This window comes from Glycine soja, chromosome 20 (assembly GCF_004193775.1).
Source record: "Glycine soja cultivar W05 chromosome 20, ASM419377v2, whole genome shotgun sequence".
Classification (NCBI taxonomy): Eukaryota; Viridiplantae; Streptophyta; class Magnoliopsida; order Fabales; family Fabaceae; genus Glycine; species Glycine soja.
The window spans coordinates 35,509,222-35,524,237 of NC_041021.1; the positions used below are offsets into that span (position 1 = coordinate 35,509,222).

General features: G+C 35.0%; 1 pseudogene; it reads right to left on the bottom strand.

Annotated features, from left to right (window-relative positions):
• The window catches only part of LOC114402044, a 56,292-nt pseudogene extending 48,637 nt beyond the window's left edge, over positions 1-7,655 (bottom strand).
• Positions 7,656-15,016: the final 7,361 nt, after the last annotated feature.

Sequence of the window (15,016 nt, forward strand, 5' to 3'; positions counted from 1 at the left end):
TCCGTGCCCCTATTTAAGGGACCTATAAGGGAGAGAGCTAACTAGGCTTTTAGTGATAATCCCCAAGGTAGTCATATCTCTCTTGATGGTTTCTAGAGGTATCATCCTCTTCGAAGAACATAATGCAGCAGTAGGGACTACTAGCAACAATATGTCTTCAAAGAGAAAAACTCTAGATGAGGGTTCACTGCAATCAAGCAAGTCGGAGACCTAGCATGATCACAGATTCACCTCCACTCCTTATGTTCCCACGAACCCGGGTATAGGGCCCTTTTTCAACTCACCGTGTGTGCAAATAGTGTTAGTGTTTGTGTGCATCAAATGAATAAATATTTACCTCATGCATACAAAAAAATGCACTAAAAGCATCAAAGAGTTATATATACAAGAACATAATAAAGGGAAACCAACAAAGGAGTAAGTCATGGCAAAACTTTGCACAAGATTAAATGGCCTAACTCTCTAAAAACATTCCCCAGCGGAGTCGCCAACTGTCGCAACCTACCCTTCGGCGGGAGGGCGACGCGAGACTCGCGGGATGCGTGTTCCACGAAAGGAATACGCGCGGAGTCGCCACCAACGTTTATTTGAGGAAAACGTCGGAAAAACCGGAAAAGACGCGATCTACGAACTTTTTAGTGAAAAGGTTCGGGAGTTGTATTTACGCACGGGGAAGGTATTAGCACCCCACACGTCCGTCCCAAGGGACGGCAGCCTTTAATCGAATGTGCAAACATGACTTTGATTTTTTATGTTCCTTTTTACATTTCTATGTCCTTTATACCCTTTTTATATTTTTCTCTTTTTGTGGTCGACAAGGGTGTTTCCCTTTGCTCCTACGTATTCCTCAATTTGCGATGAGGAAATCAGACCTACGTAGTTCTTTCGGAACAAAGTGTTTGGTTTAAGTTTGTTTTTTGTCTTTTTTTGCAAAATATGTTTTTTATTTGAACAAAAGGGTCATTTAAGGTGTTGGACCATTAAACGGTCTTTTGATTTTGAAAGGAGAGAAACGTTAAGGCATTGGACCATTAACAATCTCTTGTTTTTGAAAGGAGAGAAACGTTAAGGCATTTGGACCATTAACGATCTCTTGGGGTGGTCGACAAAAGCGGGGCTTTTGCTCCTACGTATCCTCAATTGCGATGAGGAAATCAGACCTACGTAGTTCTTGCAAAAGCGGTAAAGTCACATGTTGATTTTATGCTTTTGAACGGTCCATGTTAACCGATAAAAGCAAAGAGGACCGTTTAAGGCGTTGGACCTTAAAACGGTTTTTAGTGATTTTCGGACAAAACTTGATTTGTGAGTCTATTTTAGTCTTAGTTTCACTTTGGTTATTAATCAATTCATTCAAGGAAACTTCCAAAGAAAAACGTCCGATTGATTTTTTTAATTTATTTTATTCAAAGATATTTTGATTATTTTATTATTATTTTTCAAGATATTTTGATTATTTTATTATTATTTTACTTTTTTTGGTTTAACCGAGGTTATAGCGTGAACGATCGGTTAGATTTCGTTTTAACAGTGATTAAACGAGATTACAACACAAATGATCGGTTGAAATTCATTTTATCATTTATTAGATGAGAAAACGGCTTAAATAAATGGTTAAAGCACGTTAAAAACGGAAGAAAAGAAAACTGAAAGTAAACGAAATTAAAGTGAAAGTAGACAAAACAAGAAATGAATTGAAAGTCTCGAATTCGAAAACTTACCCGTTGAAGAACGAAGAACGAACGAAGAACGGATGAAGAACGGTGAAGAACGATGAAGAATTTCCACAGAATCGCTTACGGAAGCGTTTCGGAAGCGCCTCGGCTTAGATTTTCTTCACGGAAATGATTTTTCCAAGCAAATTCGAAAGAGAGAGAAGTGCCAAAGGGGCTGAACATTTTGAAACAGCTCCCCCTCCCCTATTTATAGAAAAAAAAAGGAGGTGCTTGCCGCCCAAAGACTTAATGAAGAAGATTTCTAAGCGCACCCGAATTACTAAGTTCACCCCCCTTTTCGTATTTTACGGAAAAGTTACGGAAGCCTTACGGAACTGTTTTCGAATTTGATTTTCATCTTTTTTCTTTTCCCTTTTACCAATGTTAAGTGGAATATGCTTACCCAAGGTTTTCGGAAATTTTACGGAAGTATTACGGAAGCCGCGGAAGCCCCGAAAACCATTTTTCAAAAACGTGGAGGAGCTTGCCGCCCAGTTGCTTCCTCCTTAAGCAACCCAACTTCCAAAATGTTCTAGAAGGGCCTAGATTTGAATTGCTATTTACACCCCTATCTTGATAAGTTCACCCCCTTACCTTTTTTGGTGATTCTTTTTTCGTAAAGTTACGGAAACTTACGAATCTCGTAACGATACTTGTTTTCTTTCCGTAATGTTACGGAACCTTGCGGATTACATAATCATCCCCCTTTTGACTTACGGAATGTTACGGAATCTCACTTAATTATGCAACGATGCTTCCATTTGATTTCCGGTGTGTCACGGAAACTTACGGATTGTGCATCAATATTTTTTGGTTTTTTGGCATGTCCTGGAATTTCATAAATTGCCTAATGATGGGTGCCAAGCACCTCACAAGGACCAAAGAATGGTCGCATGTCATCAAGCAAAGGTCCCCGGACGAAATTAGGGTATGACAATAAGGAATGAGTCCCTTGATAGTGAGACAACAAGATCAGGGCAAATATTGCCTTTTTTATTTTAATATAAATAGTTCCTGGTTATAGTAAGGGTTCTTGACCAGATCGAACCCCATGGACAACAACTACTTCAATTACAGGGAAGGATAAAGTTTTTGGACAACAAGATCAACAAATGATTTAATATATATATATATATATATATATGACATGAGTGGACAACAATAGATGACATGAGTGTTTGACAAAGGAACTGCACAACAAGGATGAAAGTGATAAGTTGCACAACAGATATATGCACAAGGAATAAATAGAAAACATGACCTGAAGTTGTCCTTTTCTAGAACCAGAACACATCCAAAGGAAAAATATTCTAAGTACAAACCCACAAACCAAACAAGAGTAAAATGACAAGTTGATGCCTAAAATAGAACCAAAGAACCAAATATCTTGACCATAGAACATCAAAAGCCTTTACTTGAATGAGCTAGCCATATGTGTGATACATTGAGGACTAAAAATATCTCAAAGGTAAGAGGCATAAGACAAAAAGAACAACAATATAAATGGAATCTACAGGTGAAAAACTACTAGACCGGTGAAACTCCTGCGACCGACATAATGGCTCTGATGGGTATGACAGTAATTGACTAGACGGTTAGCCTCGCTGAAAGGAAATAAGCACAATGGTGGTAGTGGGTATTGCTAAATCTCACTGGATAACGTAGATCTGACAAAATGTAAAAGAGGTGACTGAAAAAGAGGTTGGCATAGTGTATGAGAATAGTGCTTGAGAGCTTATGGTTCAAAATTTGGACCTAAGACTGCTTGGGTTAGGTTGCACTTGACATGGCGCACCTGCCCCTAAGGTCATCGGAGAAAATGGTCATCAATGAACAGCGGTAGGTAGTAGCTACCGGCAGTTGACAGTGATAAACTTCATTAGAACACCAAAAAGAGGCGTACTTATTTTGGGGTTCGCCCGCAAAAAGAACGATGTTGGCTGCTGGTGACTAATGACAATGATTGGCGACAGACAACAGCGGAATGGAGACAACAGAGTGAGACCAAACCCACTATAGTACCATGTTAAAGTTTAGGGGTTACATTTTTAAAGGCCTAAGTTTCACATTAGATTGATGAAGTGAGTGAGTTAAGTTCACTTAGCCACATATTATATGTGTGTGTGTGTGTGTATGTGTAACAAAAAGAGTACAATAAGAAAGAAGAAAAAACAGGTTTAGACTAGGAGAACCTACTCCTACATATGCTTTTTAGAATACACATAAATAGCCTTTTTCTAAACCTTTCAAGACTACTCTTACAAAGATAAAAGTAGCTTATATTCTAAGAGTATCTAGTGTCACTAAGCACATAGCTAGCTTTCTCAACAACATTATCAATCTGAATAAGATTTGAAAAACAAATGGAACTTAACTATCAAATCGAACATTGAATAATAAAAAAATGCATCTATTCCTTTTTTATTCTTTTTCCAAGGAAAATATAGTTGATAAACTAGATTTTGTATGTCATGAGAAGTGAGTTTTTATATATATATATATATATATATATATATATATATATATATATATATATATATTCTCTGCAAAAATCATTTTTCTTGGTTAAGTTTGTGAAAGATAGGTTCTTAGAAGGATAAGTATGAAAATGAGCCAAAAGATGTTGATTTGAAGTTCAATAAAGCACCCCTAAAGAGCACAATCGTGCTAAGCTCAATAGTGTGCACACATTATTGGTTAGCATCAAGGTTTTCAAGAATGGTTGTACAACTTTTAGCACAATCATGATGCTTTTTGAGTGGATCATCAGTGTTAGAAGTTTTGGAGGACGGTCGTGCCCATTTAGCACAATTCTCTTGGTTGAAGAAGCACCTAAAGATTTGAATTTTGAAATAGCCCACTCAAATGGCACAATTGTGATGACTTCCCTAAATCAATTTTATTTCTTTTAATATAAATAGAAAAGTGGAAGTATAGGTTAGGTTGTCTTTTGTTTTGCTCGAAATTAGAAAGTCCCGAGCAAGAAAGTGTTTGTGTGAGAGACCTTTGAGCAAAGATCGCATGTGAGGATCAACATAAGGGTTCTAACTTGTAACATTTCTATCACTTTCTTCTCTTTATGTTTTCAATTGGGATTTTCTACTTTCCTATAACTATGGTTAGCTGGGTTCCTTAGTCTAGGATTCTGATGCAGTTGTACATGTGTACCCCAATTATGCATTATAAATGATTTTCTCTTCATATTTAGTGAATTGGACTTCTTCATTGTTGCTAATTTTTATTTTAGAACTAATCAATCTAAATGTTAGTTAATCCTTTTATCGGTGGCCATCTGCTAATGATTTAACAAACTATGAAGCGATCAAATCTATATGACTATGTATGATTAAAATAGTTGTACAAAAATTTGAGGGCAATTTAGATTTACTAAATGACATTGAAGAATAGTTAGGGTTGAAATTATTCCATGGTTCTTCTACATTTTCATTCAGTCTAACTCAAGCTCATGAAAAAAGATGATGGAACACACAAACCAGGAGGCACGGTAGTGAATTGGTTCTAAATCAAATCAAACAAAAAAACAGAGTTTCAAAAAACTTTCTTTTCAAGGATCGTATCACAAACTTTTGTTAAAACCAATATTTAATCAATCACCCTTAACACAAAATTCTTTTGTTAAAGTTATTATTCAAAAAGATATTTTCTTTAACCTTCACCAAATTGATCAAGAATACAATGAGATAAGATCAAGAGATGTACACCAATTTTTATACTGGTTCACTCAATATCTCTAGAGATGCTACTCTAGTTATCTAATCCAAATTGAATTATATTTTCACTATGCATATATAATTCTTACAAGAAATCACAATCAATCTCAGTTCCTACCCCAGAAAAAAGAGAGTAAGGTACCCAACCTTAGTGTCCTTTGTGAATAAGAGCCTAAGAGAAACTTACCCTTAGCCTAAACTAGAAAAACCTATTCTAGCATGCCTTTAGAAATTCATGCATATGCTAACAATAGGTAAAACACACGAAAAACAAGAGTCAAAGAGAGACACAACATGATCAATCACACGCAAGAACCTTTACTTAAGTGAATGAGTCTCTTCTTGATCTCACAAGTAATTCACAACTTAGTTTTTACCATGAGAGTTTTAAAAAAATGAAGTCTAGAAGTTATGAGTCACACACTTATTCTAAGCACTTTTTCTTCTCTTTTTTTTCTTCATTCTTCTTAAAAGTGAGAACACAAGGTGGTTATTTATAGAGAAAAAAGTTATAACCGCCTGTAATCGATTAAATATCCAATGCAATCAATTATTTCAAAGAAGTAGTCGATTATATTATCATTTCAATCAATTAAAATGATCTTCCCAACATCTAGAAAACTTTCAAGAACAATGTAATCGATTAGATTCTTGATGTAATCGATTAAAGTGTTCTTGATCACTTTTGGGAACATCTTTAAGAACAAAGTAATTGATTATGATCACCTGGTAATCGATTAAAGCGGAGACTCATGAAAAACCAGACACGATCTCAACTGAATTATCTAGTCGATTAGGGTTAACTGGTAATCAATTAAAACAAAACTAGAATCTCTCTACAAGCTACAAACACTTGTGTAATAGATTACGATAAGCCTTGTAATCGATTAAAATAGAGAGTTTTATGCACTGAAGAAGTTTCTAACTTTAGATACAATCTTCCTACCTCTACATGATGATGCATGATGTACATATGAAAAGATAGAGACTAAAATGCAACAATCAATACAAATGTCACTTAAAGAGTTGGACATGTAAAAAGACAAAACTTCTTCAAGCTCCAAAGCTTAGTCTTCATGTTGCTCCCCTTATCTCTAATAATCTCCCCTTTTTTGACTTTGATGATGCCAAACTTGAATTGCCTTTTGAGTGCATTTGGAGAGTCTTGAGAGTAGAGACTTTTCTTAAAGAAACCTGAAAGTTTCTAAACACTGAGAGAAGTGTCAAATCATATCATCAATATCATTAAGTAGAGTTGTATACAAATGTAGGTATGCAATGCACTACTTCTTCCTAATGCAATATTTATTCCCCTTTTGGCATAACAAGGCCAAAAAGTCACAACTACTGATAGAGTAAACAAACAAATATATGATGTGAATAGGGAAAAGATCATAACACTTCATTCATAGAAAAACATTACCACTTAATCATTACACCTATTATAAGAAAGCATAACAACTTAATCAAACATCACAAAACAAGTTATCAGAGACACAAAAAAAATTAAACATAACTAGAAAGGACAATCAAAAACCAAAAACAAGCACTTAAAACACTACTAAGCTTCATCCTCATCAAGGTTAAGGAGGATGCTAAGATTCAACATAGTCTCAATGTTTTCCAACCAGGTAGTTATATTCTCCAACAGACTATGAACTTTAATTGACTGTTCTTGATGGAGGTGAAGCATAGCATTCATCTTCTAAATCATAAGTGACTTAAAAGGACTCCATTGATGTGCAAGCTCTTGTGGAGCTTCAGCTTTATCATCTTCTTCCATTTGGTCAAAGTTTCCAATTGTCGGCTCTCCAGCCATTATCCATTCATGATCAACAAACCTCATTCCAAGCTTCTTGAGATGCCTTTTGATAATCTCACTAGCCACTTTGGTAAAATCCACAATCTCATTAGAGACATCATCATTGAAGTAGTCAATTAATCTTGAGGCAAGCACAACATAAGGATATTCGTAATCCACCAGGCGATGACTCTTTAGCATAATGTCTTCAATTAGGAGTACCCAATTCATGTTGATACTTGATTTCAAACCATAAACAATTTGTAGATCATCATTTGTTACCTGAGCATGATTGCTTGACCTTGGAGTAAGAATGTAGGTAATGAGGTAAACCAACATTTTGTCTTCTACAGTCAGTCCACCAACTCCTAAGCGATTCCTCAAGTTCCTAGCTGGGTCAAGAAGCATTCCTCTATAGGTTTACATCTTGTTGTACGCATTAGGCGTTTCATCAAACTTATGGACTCCATCCATGTCCAGACCAGCTACTTCCTTCCACACAATAGTATCAATGACTATATCTACTCCATTTACAATAGAGAAGAGGTTACTTTCAAGGTCAACACATGCACATGTGTAGAAAACGTTGACTAGCTCTGGATAAAAAGTTCATTTCATCTGCACCAGCTTTGACAATCCTTGTGCTTCTAGCAGATTAGGAAAGTTGAACCCTTGTTGAGAGAACCATTCCAAGTCCAAATACTTAGGGATCCTCATGTTTTTGACAACATATATCATCATGTAGTCATTCTTTTTGCTTTCATCTGTGAACCATGTGTCCAATCAGTTGAGAGCAGCTTGTGAGCATTCACTTTGCTTCCTCTTAGAGGTTTTTGCTTTCTTATGTTTTCTTGAAGTATTTCTTGCCATCTTGAAGAGGAGATAGAGGGTTTGAGAGTAGAAGATGTTTGGGTTTAGAGAAGGGTGGTAACAGGAGGTTTTAGAAGAGGTGTTCGTGTTATTTTTGGATAGGTTTGGGTTGTCTTATAAAGAGAGGCTGAGGCATTTTTGGTTGGTTAAGATGGGTGGTAAGAGTAAATGCAATAATAATGGTGGTTGATGAGGTGAAGACGAAGAGATGTAACAGATTACACACAAAAATCATGCAAGTAATCGATTAAAATTACATAGTAATCAATTAAATTTGCCCTTGTTTTCACCCAAAACCAAAAGCTGATATAAGTAATCGATTAAATATGCTAGAAACCCCCCCCCCTAAAGGCCTTTGTAATCGATTAAAATAGAACACAAAGCCAAAAGAATCCATAAACCATAACATGTAATTGATTAAAATGAGGCAGTAATCGATTACAACAGAACACAATGCTAGAAAAAGCTTTAAGCCAAACATGTAATCGATTAAAATGAAGAGAGAACCTTAAACCATAACACCACAAAAGCAAGTATGGTAGTCGATTAAAGGAATGTGATAAAGGATTACTCCAAAGTCTTCTAGCTGTTGTTTCATCCAGAGACTTTGAGCACAACAACTTCCAGTTGCAGTGTATTTTTCTTCTATAGTGGATAGTGCCACACAAGCTTGTCTCTTACAGTTCCAAGATACAAGAAAGCTTCCTAAGAGATGGCCTGTCCCATGTGTGCTTTTCCTACCTAGCTTGCATCCTGCAAAGTCAAAACCTGAAAAGCCAATTAGATTTAAGGAGGTACCTTTGGGATACCACAAACCAACATTGGTTGTGCCCTTAAGGTACTTAATGATCCTTTTAACAGTTGTTAAGTGAGATTCCTTAGGGTTAGTTTAATACCTTGCACACAAGAAAACACTAAGCATAATATCTAGTTGGGTTGCAGTTAAGTAAAGAATGAGCCAATCATACCTCTATACTTTGATTCATCCACTGATTTTCATCTAAGTCAATATAAATGGATGTTGCCATTGGTGTTGATGCTTCTTTGCACTTTTCCATGTTGAATTTCTTAATTAGTTTTGTACAGTATTTTGTTTGACATAGGATGGTTCCATGTTCCATTTTCATGACTTGAATTCTAAGGAAGAAGTTCAACTCTCCCATCATAGGCATCTTAAATTCTTTCTGCATAGAACTGGAGGTTGGTCAACATATATCTCTTCTTCAATGTATCCATTGAGAAAAGCATTCTTCACATCCATTTGGAATAACCTAAAATCTATAATACATGCAAAAGCAAGCAGCGGACTAATGGCTTCTAACCTTGCAATAGGTGCATAGGTTTCATCATAGTCAATGTATTCCTCTTGGTTGTATCCTTTTGCAACGAAACTGGCCTTGTTCCTTACTATGACGCCTGATTCATCAAGTTTGTTTCAAAACACCCATTTGGTTCTTATTAACTTGCAAGAGCCAGGTTGAGGAACTAAATCCCACACTTGATTCCTTTTAAACTGATTTAATTATTCATGCATAGCCAACAAACAATGCTCATCATACAAAGATTCATCTATGTTTCTTGGTTCAGTCTAAGAAACAAAAGCCATGTGATTGCATAAAATCCTGAGTCTAAATCGAGTAGATACTCCCTTTGATATTTCACCCATAATATTGTTCAAGGATAGGTCTCTCCGAGTTCTCCAATCTGTTGGGAGGTCTCTAAGAGGTGTGGCAGTGATTTCTTTTCTTTGTTCAAGCTCTTCAACTTTGGTTTCATCTTCAAGTGCAATATCCTTATCCTGAAAACCTACATCTTCATCTTCCAAAGAATTTTCTTGAACAATAGAGTTAGTTTCACACACACAACATGTACAAATTCTTCCACACGCAAAGTTCTCCTATTAAACACTCCATATGTTTTGCTTTGCAATCAATAACCAAGAAAAATAGCATCATTAGCTTTTGCATCAAATTTGCCAAGAGATTTTTTTCCATTGTTTAAAATAAAGCATTTACATCCAAAAACCATTAAATGAGATATATATGGTTTTCTTCCTTTGTAAAGCTGATAAGGAGTTTTCTTTAGAATAGGTATTATAAGAAGTTTGTTGAGAGTATAGCAAACTATACTCACAACATCAGCACAAAAGTACTTTGGTAGCTTTGTTTCATTTAGAAGAGTTCTAGCTTCTTCTTCAAGGGATCTATTTTTCTTTTCCACAACACTATTTTGTTGAGGTGTTCTTGGGGTGGAAAAATTGTGGTGAATTACATTTTCTTGACAAAAATTTTCAAAATACTCATTTTGCAATTCAACTCCATGACCACTTCTAATTGAAACAATATTAAGACCTTTCTCATTTTGAATAATCGTGGCAAGTTTGCGAAAAGCATCAAAAGCTTCATTTTTTGTTTTAAAAAATAAAGTCCAAGTGAACCTTGAATAATTAACATGTAGAAGATTTTTTATTTGAGTCTTATTCTGATTTCGAATGTTTCCTTCTCCCATAATTCTTCCCTTATTGTTGTCTCCAAAAGTGGCATATCCCCCTTCCTTTGACACAAAGTCAGTAAGTTTGGACTTGTCACCCGTCATGTGCCTAAAGCAGCCACTATCCAAGTACCATAGTGAGTCTCTTGCTTTTAGGCACACCTACAAGACAAAATAAATTAGAGAGAGGGGGTACCCAATTGAGGTTGGGTCCAATAGGGTTAATTTCCACAATTAAATCTTTAGGAATCCAAATACATTTACCTCTAGGAATGTTAAATCTCCTAACATAGCATTTATAAGATGTGTGCCCTTTTTACATGCAATAATGACAAGTCTTTGCTTTAGGCTTAGAATGCACTATGTTTTTCTATTTGGAGACTTTTTTTAGGTTCACCTTTTTGGAGGATGCAAACTTGGTTTTCTTAGAAAAGGTAGTTTGCTTGTTATACCCCAAAACAATCTTATCGGTAGTATGTTTTTACACATTGAGCAAGTGACTGAGATCACTCTTTCCTTTGTTCATTTTTCTAAAAAGATCTTTAAGATATGAAAGCTCAATTTTCAATTTCATACGTTCTTTATAGTAATTCTTTTTTAACTTTTCAAACTCAATTTGCAAAGATTTGTAATCATCCATATTAAGAGAAGTAGAAGCACAAACACAACCAGTGGCTTTACAGCTTGAAACAAGTTTTTCATTTTCTTGTCTCAATTTATCAAGCTCACTTTGTGTTGAAGCCAATTTAGTGGTATGCAATTTTAGATCGCTTCTCAGCTTATTGTTTGAAACAGCAAGCCTTTGCGCTTCCTCATGCATTTCAGTAAATGCTTCCAAAACTTCTTCAAATTTAGAATTTACCTCAGTTTCTTCAATGGTTGAGGAGTCATCCATTGAATTTATCAACAAACACAAATTTGCAACTTCTTCTTCACTAAAAGAATCAGAGGATGTGGATGCATTGTCTTCCAAAGCTATGTAGGAGTTTTTATGTTTTCTATCCTTCTTTTCTTTCTTTTCAGCTAGTTGTTTTCTAAGGTAGATAATACATTCAAATTTGATGTGACCTTGCTTCCCACATTCAAATCATGCGAAGGTGTTGTTGTTGCTTTCTATTTTCTTTGAAGGTTTAGAGAATTTTTTGTCTTTGGATCTTTTGAGAAATTTTCCAAACTTCTTCACCATTAAACTTAAATTCTCTGCATCTCCGCCATCACTAGAGCTTTGTTTGTAGTCTTCCTTTGAAGAACTAACTTTGAGTGCAATTCCTTTTCTTTTCTTTTCTATTTCTTCTGCATTAAATTGTTGAATCAATTCATGTTCATATGCAAGCAATTTTCCTAAGAGAGCTTCCATTGACGTTGATGCTAAGTCCTTAGATTCCTTGATCATTGTGATCTTTAGTTCCCAAGTTCTTGTAAGACAGTTGATGATTTTGATGTTTAGCTCATCATCTTCAAACGTTTTTCCAAGACCAAGAAGGTGATTCACAATATGGGTGAATCTTGTTTGAAGTTTGGAAATGGTTTCTCCATTCTTCATTCGGAACACTTCATATTCGAATACAAGAGTGTGCTTTCTTGCTTTTCTTACATCCGAAATGCCTTCATGAGTGACTTCAAGCATTTTCCATATTTCCTTTGCACTTTTGCATATTGCAGTACGAAAGAATTCATCAGAAGATAAACCAAAAGTTAAAATGTTTTTAGCTTTTTTATCATCTTTCACTTTTCTTTTCTCATCATCTTTCATCTCGTCCCATTCTTTAGGCACCAATTCACCATTCACTTCTTTAGTTGGTATAAAAGGTCCTTTAACAATAGCATTCCATGCACCAAGATCAATTAACTAAATAAAGATTTCCATTTTTTTGCCAATTCTCCCTCAAACAATGGAGGTCGGTTGAGAGATGCACCCTCTTTGAAAGTGATTTGTTTAGAGCCCAATTTAGAGAAACTGTGATCCTGAGCAACTTTCAAGACGTAGCTCTGATACCAATTGAAAAGGATGATGGAACTCACAAACCCAGAGGGGGGTGAATTGGTTCTAAATCAAATCGAACGAAAAAAATATAGTTTTAGAAAACTTTCTTTTCCAAGGATTTTATCACAAACTTTTGTTAAAACCAATATTTAATCAATCACCTTTAACACAAAATCTTTTTGTTAAAGTTCTTATTAAAAAAGACATTTTCTTTAACCTTTACAAAATTGATAAAGAAAACAATGAGAAAGAAAGATAAGATCAAGAGAAGGTGCACACCAATTTTTATATTGGTTCACTCTCTATCTCTAAAGAAGCTACTCTAGTTATCTAATCCAAATCAAATTAGATTTTCACTATGCATATAGAATCTTAGTTCCTACCCCAAAAAAAGAGACTAAGGTACCCAACCCTAGGGTCCTTTGTGAATAAGAGCCTAAGAGAAATCTACCCTTAGCCCAAACTAGAAAAACTTATTCTAGCATGCTTTCAGAAATTCATGCATATGTTAACAATACGTAAAACACACAAAAAACTTGAGTTAAAGAGAGACACAACCTAATCAATCACATCAAAGAACCTTTACTTGAGTGAATGAGTCTCTTCTTGATCTCACATTTAATTCACAACTCACTTTTTACCATGAGAGCTTTAGAAAAAACGAGGTCTAGAAGTTATGAGTCGCACACTTATTCTAAGCACTTTTTCTTCTACCTCTTTTTGTTCATTCTTCTTAAAAGTAAGAGCATAAGGTGGTTATTTATAGAGAAAATAATTATAACCTCCTATAATCGATTAAATACCCAATGTAATCAATTATTTCGAAGAAGTAATCGATTATATTATCATTTCAATCGATCAAAATGTTCTTCCCAACATCTGGAAAACTTTGAAGAACAATATAATCGATTAGATTCTTGATGTAATCGATTAAAGTGTTCTTGATCACTTCTGGGAACACCTTTAAGAATGAAGTAATCGATTATGATCACCTGGTAATCGATTAAAACAGAGAATCATGAAAAACCAGACATGGTCTCAACTGAACTATGTAATCGATTATGGTTAACTGGTAGTCGATTAAAACAAAACTAGAATCTCTCTGCAAGATACAAACACTTGTGTAATCGATTTTGATCAACCTTGTAATTAATTAAAACCAAGATTTTTATGCACTAAAAAGGTTTCTAACTTCAGATACAATCTTCCTACCTTTACAGGATGATGCATGATGTACATATGAAAAGATAGAGACTAAGATGCAACAAACAATAAAAATGCCACTCAAAGAGTTGGGCATGTAAAAAGACAAAACTTCTTCAACCTCCAAAGCTTAGTCTTCATGTTTCTCCCCCTATCTCTAATAGCTCATTCATATTAAAGTTTAAATTTACTAAACTAAGTTAGGCTCAATTTCTTGTCTTAAAGCCCTTTTTAATTAATCCCAATGCTTTAATCTCTCATACCCTCAAGGATTAACTCAAGAAATAAGTTTAGAAATCCATAAGAATGCATGCATCAAGAAGTTTTATCGATAGACTTATCTTAATACAATGCAAGAAATTTATCTCAAGTCCAAACACATTTACAATACTTCTCATTTGTTAAACAACTTGAAATCATCCAACTAGAGATCAATAAGTTGTAAGCATTAAGAACAAAGAAGATCACTTAATTTCATTAATAAAGGTGGTGTTGAATATAAAGTTCAATTAAAAAGGATTCGCAAGGAGTTCATCTACCCCTAAATATCAAGGAATCTAACAAAAGATGAAAAAAAAATGGAACAATGGAGCAAAAGGTAATAACGAAGGTGAATCGTTTGATTGAATCATCAAGGGTCATATCTTAAGGTTTGAATCTTCGATGAACGATTTTAGATTTTTTGAGAATGGAGACATACTACATGATAGGGAAAATTTATAATAATCTCAAAATCTATACCTATAGGTTAGCATGATTTAGCAAACTTAGTTTTCATTTTATATAATAAAAAGTATATAATCACCGATGCAATCGTCCCAAGGAGAGGACCCATCACTAGAGCCATGGCTAGGAGACTCTTAGAATATTGGACCAGGGATGCAGGAGAAGGCCCTAGGATTCTCATGAGCCTTAGGGTAAATTTTGGGCCCATAGGCTAAGTATGAGCCCACTTATCTTTGTACATATTAGATTAGGGTTTCATTATTTTTTGGGCCTTGTATTTAAGGCTCCATAGTGTAGGGAGGGTACCCCATAAGTTTAAGGTACCCTAATAATGTAGGATTTTTCAGTCCTTGTATTTTAGGGCACCTAGACTAGTTTTGTATTAGGGGTAGTTTTGTAATTTCACATGCATTAAGTGGACTATTTGATGTGTGTGTTGGGAGAGAAATTTTATTGAATTGGGAGAAGCCCAATCCAATTAAATTTCGGACCAACC